Source organism: Squalius cephalus (genome assembly GCF_949319135.1).
Source record: "Squalius cephalus genome assembly, chromosome: 4".
In the NCBI taxonomy this organism is placed as follows: Eukaryota; Metazoa; Chordata; class Actinopteri; order Cypriniformes; family Leuciscidae; genus Squalius; species Squalius cephalus.
Window position 1 is genome coordinate 45,907,231 of NC_137125.1, and position 13,165 is coordinate 45,920,395.

At 36.9% G+C, this 13,165-nt stretch overlaps 1 protein-coding gene across 2 annotated transcripts in view; it reads left to right on the forward strand.

Annotated features, from left to right (window-relative positions):
• btbd11a (BTB (POZ) domain containing 11a) overlaps window positions 1-13,165 on the forward strand; it is a 129,283-nt gene that overhangs the window by 67,529 nt on the left and 48,589 nt on the right. The gene's annotated exons all lie outside the window — the stretch shown is intronic.

The window sequence follows — 13,165 nt, forward strand, 5'->3', positions numbered from 1 at the left end:
AAATTGGAGTAAATGTCAGCTGAGAAACAGTAATAGCTGCCTAAAGGTTAGGCTAATTTCCACATGTTCCGGCATGTTTTATGGTATTTTCAGAGGCTTTTGGACCACACCTATGCGTTAATTCCAAGTCATATGTATGGGATTAAGGTAAAAGCCGTGTAGTGTCGTCAAGGTTCATTATGTAATGTTATGGTCCATTTCCTTATTGTAGAGCAGCAAGACCGTGAGAAAATCAACAAAGGAGCATTCCATTCCTGCATTACACCTCTCATCTTAAGTCAGTAGGTGCTTTCGAAATGGCATACAGTCTGAGTACATAATAATGTACATTTTACTATGAACAAGCTTCACAACCATTAAAAAGTATGTTCTATATACTCTAGTATCAATGTGTGCAGTATTAATTAAATTATCGTGTGACTTGTGGCGTCAGTTGCGTCAGTCCTTTGCCATTTACAACTCCCCTCTCGTGGCCTCATGGGATAGTAAAATGACCAGGAGATGTACACTCCGGAATCTTTGAGGAAGTAGCAAGTCATCCCGGTATTTTTCACGCCGTTTTACGAGTACTGTGAATTCGGGCATAATCGTTCCACACACTGATTCTGCCAACTGTATAAATGGAATATTGGGACGCAGGGAATGTGTGGTTTTAATATGCTATACTTACCTGTGCTAACTGTTCCTCAGACACTTGACATATCTGTCTGTGTGTTTCTATTTTAAGTCTGTAGGTGGAATGTAAATGTTTTCTCATTCAGTATGAGCCCTTAGTATGAGTGGATGACAATATGACTGTGTGTGTGTCTTAGCTTCATGCCGTCGGTTTGAAGACAAGTGGGCTCTAAATGTGAAAATAACCAAGTTTTTGGCCTCGCATTTGTAGAGCTGCTCTTCCGTGTTCTGCAGACATATGGCTACCATCTGCTTGGGCCTGGCCGCATCAAGGTACACATGCTGGGCCCCAAGCAGGGGCCTCTGGGTCATGTTAACCCCTAAGATGGACCATCTCACCAGCAGGATGAACAGAATCTCAATTTGAGCACAGAGTATCTTGTGTGGAAATACACCTCAGCTGGTTTGAGTGTGTTACAGCCTTTTGATACTTGTTCTAGTTACTTTAATGTAGACAGCTTCAGTTTCACACAAAATATACATTTGAAGTTTGTTTTGGCCTGGTCAGGATTGAGAAATATTGAGAATTAAATCAAATACCCAGGAGAAAGCAGACTAGCTTTTATGAAAGACATAAAAGCCTTTGTTTTATCATATTTCTCCCATGTCTTTTTTGTCTCACGCAACTCTCTGTCACGTCTACCTTTTTTTTTTTTTACTACTCTCTCATTTCCCTGTCATCATCTATCTCTGTTTTTCCTTCTGTCCCTGTAAAGCAGATAAGAAGCATGTGAAGGGAGTTAGGGTTTTGAATAGGTCACTGAATCTGGCTTCGCCATTGGCTTTGAAATTCCTGCCTCCTCCCAACAGTGACTGACTGACGCTGAGACCTGCGGGCCAAAGAGCATTTACGTCATCACCCCAAACCGACCACATTTTACATGCACTTTGCTGCTTGTTGCCCACACAATGTTAATTAGCTGGACAATCTTACATCAGCACAAAACATCTGTTTATACAAGCTTCCTCAAACACATCATTTTACTTGTAATAGAAATAAAAATTACATAAATGTATAATATTACATATTATGTAAAGAATGTTTGGATTTAAATAGGCAAATGCTTAAGAATCTATGAATCATTATTGCAGTAAGTATTGTGTTTCTAGCATGTTATATGTTTGTCAACAGTTCTTATAACCCTAAATGATGGAGTGTGTAGCTTTTCATTTCGTAAACAAGACACATCATGGCGATATTCCAGGATGACATGACTTGGCACCTCTGAGTCCAGACCTTAAATTCATTGAAAGTCTTTGGGATTTGCTGGAGGAGACTTTACAGAGTGCTTGACTCTTGCATTGTCAATACAAGATCTTGACCTAAAATTGATGCACCTCTTGATGGAAATAAATGTTTTGATGTTATGTGTGAAAATGATTCTTCATGCTCCCTCACAACCATTCTTTCACAATTTGAGCCAGATGAATCTTGACATTGTCATCCTGGAATATGGACATGATGTGTCTTCCTACATGTTTTTCTTTAAGAAATGAAAAGCTACATAGACAACAGATAACAATCTGCAAACATGATAATCACTGCAATAATGATCTAATCATGGCGAGACGACATCTGGAAATCTACAAAAGCCCCTTCCAGCGCACAATGGCTAAGGGATGTTATGTTTTTCCTGAAATTAGAAAAGATTAAATATTCTCTGAGAGGTGATTCCAACAAGTTTTACAGTAAATGGCAGCCCTTTTTAACTTTCTTTAAATCTCTTCCTTCTTTACCCCCTGATTGATGGAACCCCCTCCCCCCCCCATTATTATTTATCTTTATATGCTTGTGTGAATGCCTGAATGTTTTTGAACTTTGTACTTCGTTTACTTTGTGTACTCGTTTGTTTTCATATTGTACGGTAAAAAAAAAAAAGAAAAGGAAAAACAGCTAAGTATGGCTTTATTTTTGTGTCATCTCTACCTCATTGTCATTTATTTTTCATTGTGCCATATTTTTCAATAAAAAATATCTAACATAATAATGATCCAATCATAGACTCTTAAGCGTTTGCATTTAAATCCAAAATATACAGTGCTATGCATAAGTTTAGACACCCATGCTAAAGTTGACTAAAAAGAGGAATAAAAAATCATCTTTTGGAAATTAAACTTAATGCCTTAATTTAAAAAAATAGGAAAAATCCAACCTTTAAGGACACCAATTTTCTTTGTGAATGAATAATGTATCGTAAATAAATAAATGTTCTTCCTTAAAATACAGGGTGCATAAGTTTGGACACCCCTATGTTAAATTCCCATAGAGGCAGGCAGATTTTTATTTTTAAAGGCCAGTTACTACATGGATCCAGGATACTATGCATCCTGATAAAGTTCCCTCGGCCTAAACTTATGCATAGCACTGTATATATTTGTCTGTATGTATATACAGATGTACTCAAATGTATTTCTATATTTCTATATCTATATTTCTATATGTATTTCTCTACATTTCAGAGTGTGAGGTGCTGTTATTTGGCATTTTAACCTACATTTAGAGAATGCAAGTTGTTTAATTGGTTTCAACAAGTGGTTTGATCAGTGTTGCCAAGTCTGTGGTTTTCCTGTGGAATTGGGCTACTTTTAAGTTGTTGCCATGGGTTGATTTTTTTCCACGGGTTGATTACCTCCAGGAAATTCAAATTCAGCAGGGAATTCGCCACCCTACCGACCACAAGCCGACCTGGAAAACCTGCTTTTGACGTAGTGGGTCGCTGAGGGCTAAAGATCAGTCAGGTGTATATTGTACAAATGTAGTATGTTATAAGTCCTCAGATATTGCATTTTTTTTATTGATTTGTTGTTTTTGACTCCATGGGTTCTGCCTGTTGTCCTCTGCCATGATGAGTCAGTCCAGGCTCAGGGAGCACAGATGGGGAGCAGGAGCGTGCTGCAAAGCAGCATGGGAATTTCTTTTGATCCCATTATATGATGTGAACAGTGTTAATTATTTGGAGAGTGCTGGTATGTTGGGGTTATTTGTAACATTTGTGAAATAATCTTTGCAGTTGACTGAAGACCTTTAGCTGTGATGTGAATGTTTTTTGTGTTTATGGACTGACTGCAGTGAAGTGTTGGGGAGCAAGTAACTAAAAGCATGATGCTACTAAGTAGACTGTATTCTTTGCAAACAGTAACTTTTCCAGTAATTAGTTACTTTTTTGAGTTGTGGTGTTGTGATAAAGACATTTTTTTGTCAAATTTACAACCAAATTCAAATTAACTTTCCTAGATTGTCCTTTCTCTTTCCCTTATATTGGGATGTGAGATTCATTTTTGTGAGCTTAATTTGTTCATTCGAACGTTTCAGTTAAATGAACCCGTGTCGTGCAAGATCCTTTCCCTCGCAGAATCATGTCCCTCTTTTATGATTGATTGGAAAAAATTGTGCATTATTGTGATCTCTAATCAAAAGAGCTTTTCTTTAATAAGCTGTTAGCTTGCTGGTGGAAGGCCAAGTCTGAAAACTGAAAACGAAAAGGAACCATTTATATTTTCTGTAACATAACGGGATTTGTAATTTGAAAAGACATTAGAATAAATTCATGATTTTCAAGACTAAATATGTGGTTTTCTGGCATTTATAATCAGTCATAGAATAGAAGACCCCTAAAAGGTTGAGGTGGTCCAAGTAGGGATAGTATGTTTTACAACACCATTTTTATTCTTTAATAAATAAATGGCATGAATTAAATGTTCAAATTATGCTGTCACCTGATAAGTACTACTCTGACCGTAAAAATAAATATAATTTGGCAATAACATGTTGAAAGACATTCACTTCTTAATGGCTTCATTGTATTGTACAGTAGGTAACTGCTTTTTCAAATGAGTAGACTGACTGTAGAACTACTTTACATTACTTGTAGCTTGGGAAGCTACAGTTTCTAGGCAACACCACCGCACACATGCTTATTACGGTGGCAAAGTGACGTTTCCTTGTGACTTCCATTGGCAGAGACAGAGACTAAGCACAAACCACTTGGGTTTTCAGCTTGAGTAGCAAAAAGCTCTGTAACCTGGTAAAACATTTCTGCATGTGGGAAATGAACTCCTATCAAAACCTATGCCCACAAGTGAGCCATTAATGGGTTAATGTGGAAATGGAATTGAAACACTTCCCCAGCAGAATGAAATGTCATCCACTGATAGAACTCTTGGCCAGAATCTCTGCGGTTTGGAAATTCAGTGTCCTTTTCCTAAAAGTAATCTCACCTGTCAATCATCATTCACATAGAGGCTGTGTCCGGGTCAATGTCGCTCAATCTTCTTACAGTCCCAGCATGCTTTGCACACAATCTGAAGGCAAACAATCTTTTATGAACATTAATTTATCTATAAAAAATTATGAAAAGGGGATGATGTGGTTTGTAATAGTTTCTTCTCCGATACAGCAATATAAATATTTTTTGAAGATATTTGTAAATATATATATAAAAAAATTAACTGCTTATTTAATTAAGTTTTTGTTCCTTATTTCCAAATTTTTAGATATGAAAAATTGTAAGATATGAAAATAACTTTCTTGAAGTACTTTTTGTAATTTGACAATTCAAATGAAATATATAGGTCTGAAGGCCACACTTTGAAATATATTTGAAATCTATTTTGGCCAGAAAAACGAAGAAGCTAAAATCTGCCTTTGCTATTTCACTTTTTGCGTTAAGAAAATTTTAAGGGTTGATTGTTTATTAGTTCAAAATACATTGACCTTTGGATCTTCAGCACCAGATGTTTCAGTTTTGCATTAAAAATGTATATTAATTTAGCTCTACTGAGACAGTACCAGTCAGTAGCATGGCCCTCATTAAAATCTTTCAATGTCCCTTGTTGATCATATTGCTTCAAGCTGATGTAAAATGTCAAAATGGGAAAATGTTTGCCGGTAACTGCCGCAGCTGTGAAGCAGTGTGTGTTATGACGAAGGGGGCATTCACCTCGGTTGTCATGGTGAAGGAGAATTCGGACCGCTTGTGGGGTGTTTTAATGATTTAGCACTCGAGGCATAACACTGCCTGTCTCCACATTTGAACCCTGATTGTACATAATGATATTTATTCAGCATTTTCGATGCCTAATGGACATTTGAATTGAACTGCAGCAGCTGCCTTTATTATATGATCCATATTGTTTTAACATATTTGTGTGTTCCTAAGTAAGATTAGAGGGTTTTCTTCTAATGCGAGATGAGCCACCCCAGTTTATACACAATATTTATGCAAGTCAAAAGAGAAGCACCATATGACCCACTTTCTGCAAGAATTGACCAGAGACAGATGATGTGAAATGTTTAGTGGCTGGTGACCAAGTGTGCTTCCCTAGGAAGACTTTTTTATCCTCCAAAAAACGCTACGGCATTTGATTCTGGTGTCTTTAAGAGCCTTTTTAAATTTTCATATCTACTTTTGTGCAGAGTTAATGTAACTATGAGCTACAGATGGCTTCAATAGTTCATAATTGTAACCTAGACATATTTTCAAAAGCTAACATTTGACTTTATCATAGACCTAACTATTAATGAAAACTAAATAGATTGTAGAACTTTCGTAGAACTCTATCTACCAGCATTTACAGTGAATTTGGCCTCAAACTTTGATACAAACTGTGTATTGTCCTTTTTTTGTTTACCCGTCATGTTTTAAATGGTTTAACAAATGGAAATGATCAAATCCAGAGAATTGGAACGCCTGTTTCTCAGGCCGGTATGCATCAATCTCCCTCATCAGGGGTTAAGACAATTTTACTGGGGCACAGAAAAGTTTTACATGCATACGTTCGAAAACACCCACATTTTTATTGCCTACTGTAAGTTCTGTAACTTTTCAGATGTTTTTACATGCAGTAATGCATGACTCAGAGGGAAATATCAAGCTGTCATGTCGAATGGCAAAAATAGACAAGCTCTGAATATTTTAAAACTCAGACATTATTAACTCAAGCGCTGCTGCAAACGAGATCCACTTATCTGTATTTCTGCAGCTTTTTTCTAATGCTACGGCAAACACACCCTCATTTTGGGAGGTACCCCCAAAATTTCAGTTTTTTGTCACTGCATATTCTGTATACACTCACCTCCAAATCCAGCACATCCCCACCGCCCCTGTCTCTCTTTCCACCAATCACACGGCTGCTGGGCAGCTCTGCCCTGTTGCTATGGAGACTTGGCTGTTAATATTCTGTACGAGTCTCACTCTGATAAGAGACCAGCCGCGCACCGTAGAGAAATCGATGGGACTTTCCTCCAGCAAATGTACAGCGCTGCAGCAAGGGAGAAAAAAAGAGAAATTGAAAGCGAGCTAAAGAGTTTTGTTGTCTTTTTTGTAACAGGACTGGTTCCCTTGCTGGGTCGCGATTGAAGCGTCCCCCCAGTAGGATACTTTAATTTAGTTAGTGGAACAAAGCTACTCTGAGCTCCTTTGAATTTTAGAACAATCTTATTGTTCTGTCAGATTTCAATTTTATATATTCTGCAAAGTTTGATTGTCTGTTGTGGAATTAATCTGTATTCCTGATATTCGGTAACTCCATTAACAAAGTTCCCTAATACCTTATCACTTCAACAGCTGCAGGAAATCAAAACAAAGTGTTCGAGTGTGCACTCAGGAGGAGAAGTGTGTTTCTGTCACAGGAAAAGAATGGGACATATTGATTGTAGATCTAATCATTCACTGAAGAGCTGAAAGGGGATTTCAGGCAATCTTGAATATACCACATTTGCACGTTCCTGCCAGAACCGCCGGTTACAGGCAAGCCAAGAAAAGGGAACAATCTGTTGTTGTGCAAAAACTGTGGAAAAACTGAATTGGCTGGAGTGCGCATATGCAAATCTAACGTATACCCTCCGCCCCGTTTGTAAAGGACAAATACAGTGCGGTCCAAAAGTATGAGACTGCATTAAAAGTCTGGCATTCAGAATTTAATTTTAAACTGATAATATGGAGGTTTTCACCAAATTAAAATAAAGAAACATTATGAGGTCAAATGAAAAAGAGATATTTCAGAGTTAGCACAAAAAGTAGATTTGTGACTTTGATCATGTGAACTTCTTTGTACAGATGGTCAGATGTTCTTCCACTGAAGCTCCAGATGCTCTTTGGATAATTTCAAATCATGCTGGAGAACACGGTCATCCGATTGTACACAAACTTGTGGAGTTCATGCAGCTCAAGTGCTGCTGTCAGTAATGCTAAAGAGATGCACATCAAATACTAAGACATTCATAATAATGTTTACTCAATTTAAGAGAAGCATTTTCACAGTGGTCTCACAGATTTTTATTGTACTCAATGCTGTAACCAGGGTTTGCGAATTAGTGCGGTATAGGGTGGGATTTTAAGAATTGTGCTATAATAACACCTACAAATGCAACTCATTATATAAACTTTAAAAGAGACAGACATATAGATGTTTGTGAAAGATGTTTTATTTAAGATGATGTTTTACACTCTCTCTGTTCTGTCTGATTCGTGGATGGACATTGTTAAATTAGACCTTATTTATTGCATCACAATTTGTTAATACTTTACTATAGGCTAGGTAAGTTTATTATTTGTTTATTATTCATGCAACACTTATCACTGTAATAGCTTTCATTAATAAGCATTGCTATATGGATGATAAGTAAAATTCTTGCTCTTATTAATGTTTTTAGCAGCTTAGTGAAAGGTTAATTACTAAACTGAATTAAATAGCATAGCCTTCTTCATGGCCAGTGTTTGCATATTTGGCATATTGCATTCTATAACCTACTTGCTCTACAGATCAGGGGGCCGTTTCCCAAATCCAACTATGGTCGCAAGTTTCGTCGTTACCAATAGAGTTCAATGGCCAATCGTGATCATCCTTTGGGAAATGCACCCCTGTGTAGTAGTGTTATTATGCTACTGTTTTTGATAGTGTTGATTCAGGTACTATCATGATGATCATTACGCATGTCTTACTGAATGTGGTATCCTGTCAGCAATAACTTGCCCATGCTGTCTAAGGGCCACAGATTTCAGCATTAGACTGGCATTGCAGTGTTGCCAGATATTGCTACGAAAAACAACAGCCACCCCCCCCCCCCCTAAAAAAAAAAAACCAAAAAACCTGAAATAAGTTGTATTTTGGAAATAACATAAAGATTTCGCTAACCCTAACCCGCAACTTCCCACTTCATTAACTTCCTAAAGTGTCGCATTAAGTGAAAAAAAAAAGTCCAAAGACGCTTATAATAACTGGATCTGGAGACCACTCACAACCCTCTCGCAAGCCCCGTTCACTCTGCCAGCGTCTCGCAGCGACATATCGCTCTCCACCATTTTCACACAGGTTCTAAACTTATTGTACATGCAGACATTCATAGGAGGAGTTTTAAATGGCTAGTTAGTTATTCAGAGAACTTCAAATTTTATTTTTGAGTATGAACAATTTACAGAGGTCTGGACCGCAGTCTGGACCTTTGTACTCAAAGACATGTGAATAGTACAGGCTTAATGTCTTATCTGTTTTGAGTATTTTCAGTCTAATGCATCTTGAAACCAGCATCAACATAGGGATAATCCATTTGGCATTCAACTAATATAATTTACCTGCACTTATATTGTTCATTTTGCTTCCATCTGGCTAGCACATTGTGTTCCTCTCTATTTCTTTATATAGAAAATGAATTGGCTCTTTAAGAAGTGACAGATGTAGCGGCAGAGGGGGATGATGTGATAGTCTGTCGAAGTTCTGGGTTTACGACCAATGTTGAGGCATCCAAGTCATTTTTGGATTTCACTTAAATGCCACTAAAACCAGCAGAGAATTATGGGCCCATAATCATGGCAGTAATATTGCACATAATGACTGGTCCCCAAAGGCATACGTCTTACAGTCATTTAATGAGATTTTAATGTCCATTAAAAGTATTCGCTCATTTACTGACTGATGCTGTAGTTTTATCAGCCAATTGTAATTATTTCTTAATGCAGATGTGCCTGCACAATTCATTGTATTTTAATGAAAGATGTGTGTTGTAATCTGAGGTTACACTTTATTTAGATGGTCCTCTTTAGACATTCCACTAGTAACTTTGTAACAACACGTCAGCTAACTCTCATTAGAGTAGTAGACTGTCTGCTTAATATCTGCTAACACTTTATTTTGATGCTCCCCCATCAGACACTCTACTGACTCTTTGCAACTACGTCAACTTCTTCTACTAACCCAAACCACACCTAACCCTAACCTAACAGACTTCTAACAAGTCTACTAATACACTAATGAGAGTTAACTGACATGTAGTTGCAAAGTTACATAGTTACTGTAGTAGAATATCTAAAGTGGACCATCTAAATAAAGTTCAACCTATTCAGATTATCTAAATAGCTGCTGATAAGGGAAATATTTCTAAAAAGCTGTTGAGCATGTCCACCATTTTCGCACAGGAAAAACAATATAGTTCATTAAACTTTTGCATTGTGTGATATAATAGCGAGGAATATTGTCACAATGAAACTATCGCTGAACTACGAGCAATGTGATATTCAGGTCAGAGAAGAAGGTTCTTTGGGAAAACTGAAGATTTGTAGTGCGCTCATACCTCATACATATTCTTTGCAAATGTTTGTTTAGCCGGAAGTTTAATAAAAAGGATATGCTCTGTCTTGGCTAACCGAGCACTATGTTTACTAGGACTATGGATGTGCTGTAAAAACAAGGACGTGGGGATTCAGTCTTCAATCAAATTACACCCAAATATCCAAAGATATTTTTTTACAGCTCAATCTCTTTAGGTTGAGTATCATTTTATATGATCAGGTCACAAAATGTGTCTGAAAACAAGCCTGGCCTCTGAACGTATGCAGAGAGGAAGTTTTCAAACTTGTTATGAGATAAAGAACTCTCTGCGTTTCCTTCATTTCCTCAGCTATGACTGAAGTGTCTAGCAGCATTTGTACTGTTTTATTTATGCCAGTCTATCTAAAACAAAGTTATTGCAAACTGTTCTCGAGTAGATGGTGTTCTTATGACTCAATGTCGCGTCGCCCCCCCCCCCCCCCCCCAATCCCCCATTTCACTGTACAAGTATGGAGAAACTTTCCTAGTTGTTGATTTTATAAATATCGTGCTAAGGAACATTTAGAGTAAAGTGTTTTGCCACCAGTTGGCCAAGGTCACAATCTTCAAGGGTCTGGGGTCTCATTTTTCTCTTCCCACCCCCTTCACCTTTTAAGTCACCATATGAAGCGAAGAAAAACACATTGCTGAAAATAAAAATAACCGTTGCTTCCCTCTCAGTAGGGAATACAAGTGCTGGAGAGAGATAATATACATGGTGGGGCTGCAAAGTTGGACTGACTAGAACGTTCTAACACGCTTTTTCGTGATTTGATCTGATTGTATGAATATTGCAGGGGAATCTTTTAGCGTCTGTAAGGTCATTGAAATGTTGATGTGCTGAGATTATAGAGGAGGAGAGTGAAGAGTTTCAAGACAGGGAATGTTGATTGGGCGGAGAGGTCATAAAATATTGAGGCTTGTTTTTTTCCCACTGGAGTGCATATTTTTGGCTGAAGTGAAAGAGTCATGAGAAGATTTCTAGCGATCAAAAACCTGTCTGTTTCTCCTCCCATATCATTCTGGGAACTGTGATGACAGCTCACATGCACTGCATGTTGTTCGGACTGAGTGCATGTTTTTTTGTGTGTGTGTTTGTGCCTGAGGAAAAAAAAAATTTAAATATACTTTGATTTCAACACTTAATTTTTTTGTAATTTTAACTGTTATTACAGTTAATGTATTTCTAATTCACCTTCCCATATAAGTTAAAACTTATATGTGTATATATATATTATTTACAAGTAAAATTAATTTAAGTTTTGTAAGAGTAAAAATTATTTAATGCCTTGTAATTTATGGACTCAAATTACATTCTCCATGTGAAGCATCAATAACAATAGTTTCAATATTATTTAATTTTATATTTTAGATGATATATTACATATATTTAGATTATGTATTTTTAAAATAGTATATAAAATATAATTGAAATATAGTAAAAAAAAATGTTGAAAAAAGGTATGAGCAAAAGGGATTTATGGGTCAGAAGGACAGTCCCAGAATTCCCTGTGTGAACTATCACAATTGTTTAGATTTTATTTAAAATGAGACATTTTTAGTCCTATATTTGTTTTCAGTTACGTACATTGAATTGTTTTATTTAGCAATTTTTGTTTGTCAATTGTACCACCTGCTTTATTATCAGAACATTTTACAGTAAAAACTGATTTTAAAAGCTCAATTAGGTTGATGTATTAACATAATAAAATTAAATGACATAGGAGCACTAAAAAAGTAAAAGAAAAGAGCACGTATCACATGCGTATCACGTAAGGTATGTCCTATAACGTATCTAACATATGTGTATGTTAGCATATATAACCCAGCTGTCACAGCTGTAAGGTATTTTTTAGTCAAAACCAGGTCAAGCAATCCCCTGTAACTTTGTGCCGGATCCTGTTTATGGACTACATCATCCTCTCTCACCCTTCGCTCAACTGTACAAAAACCCGCAGCAAAATGCTGCAACTGCTGTAACTGGCATCATCACGCTGGCTTCTGCGATGTCCTGCGGCTTCATTAGGGACCGTACACATGCAAACATTTGCTCCTCACGCAGTATTTCGGCACTCAACTTAAAAGAAACTTCATCAGACGAGACAATCAACCAAAACAAAGTGTTCCCTCGCTTGAACTCCCTTCAAAATTCCTTAAAAGCATCATGTCACCCATGAACAACATTGTGTCTCTTGACAAAGCATTCAGCTTGTCTCCCATCTGGCGAATATTGCACATCCTCCATTATGCATAAACTCACTAACCACAAAGAGATTTGCAGCAGCCAGAACTCCCAGTGCCAGGTCATTTTAATCACGGTGTTATGAAAACTTCATGAGTTTTTGTGTTTCTTTCTCTGTGTTGTTTTGTGCTAACGGCTTCATTCAGTATACAACAGGATACAGGATATTTACCCACCTCTGGGAGACTGACAACACAAATCCCTTTAGATGAAAGTCAAGAGTATAACCTGCTTAAAATAGCTTCCTGGAAGGCTGTTGCGTGCTTGTGTGCAGTGTTGGAGAATGTTACTTTTAAAAGTACCATGTTGAAATGTTGTTTTACTTATTATACAAGTAATGTTACAGTATGTTATACTATTAAGGTTTATTGACATGCACATTAAATTACTTTTGTGTCTTTAAGAGAAATCACTTGAACAATAAACAAGTTACTTTACTCATTTGATGTGTTATTTCTAAAACTGTTTTTGTGTTTGTGTATGTATCTATTCGTTCGAACAGTTCGTTCTGGTACTCTTATGAGTGAGTCATTGAATCATTTGTTCAGTTTTATCATTCAAAAACATTGAGTCATTTAGGAATGAATCAGAGGACTATCTTGATGAGTGGGTCATTGAATAACTTACTCAACCAAATCATTTAACAACACTGTTTCATTTAGG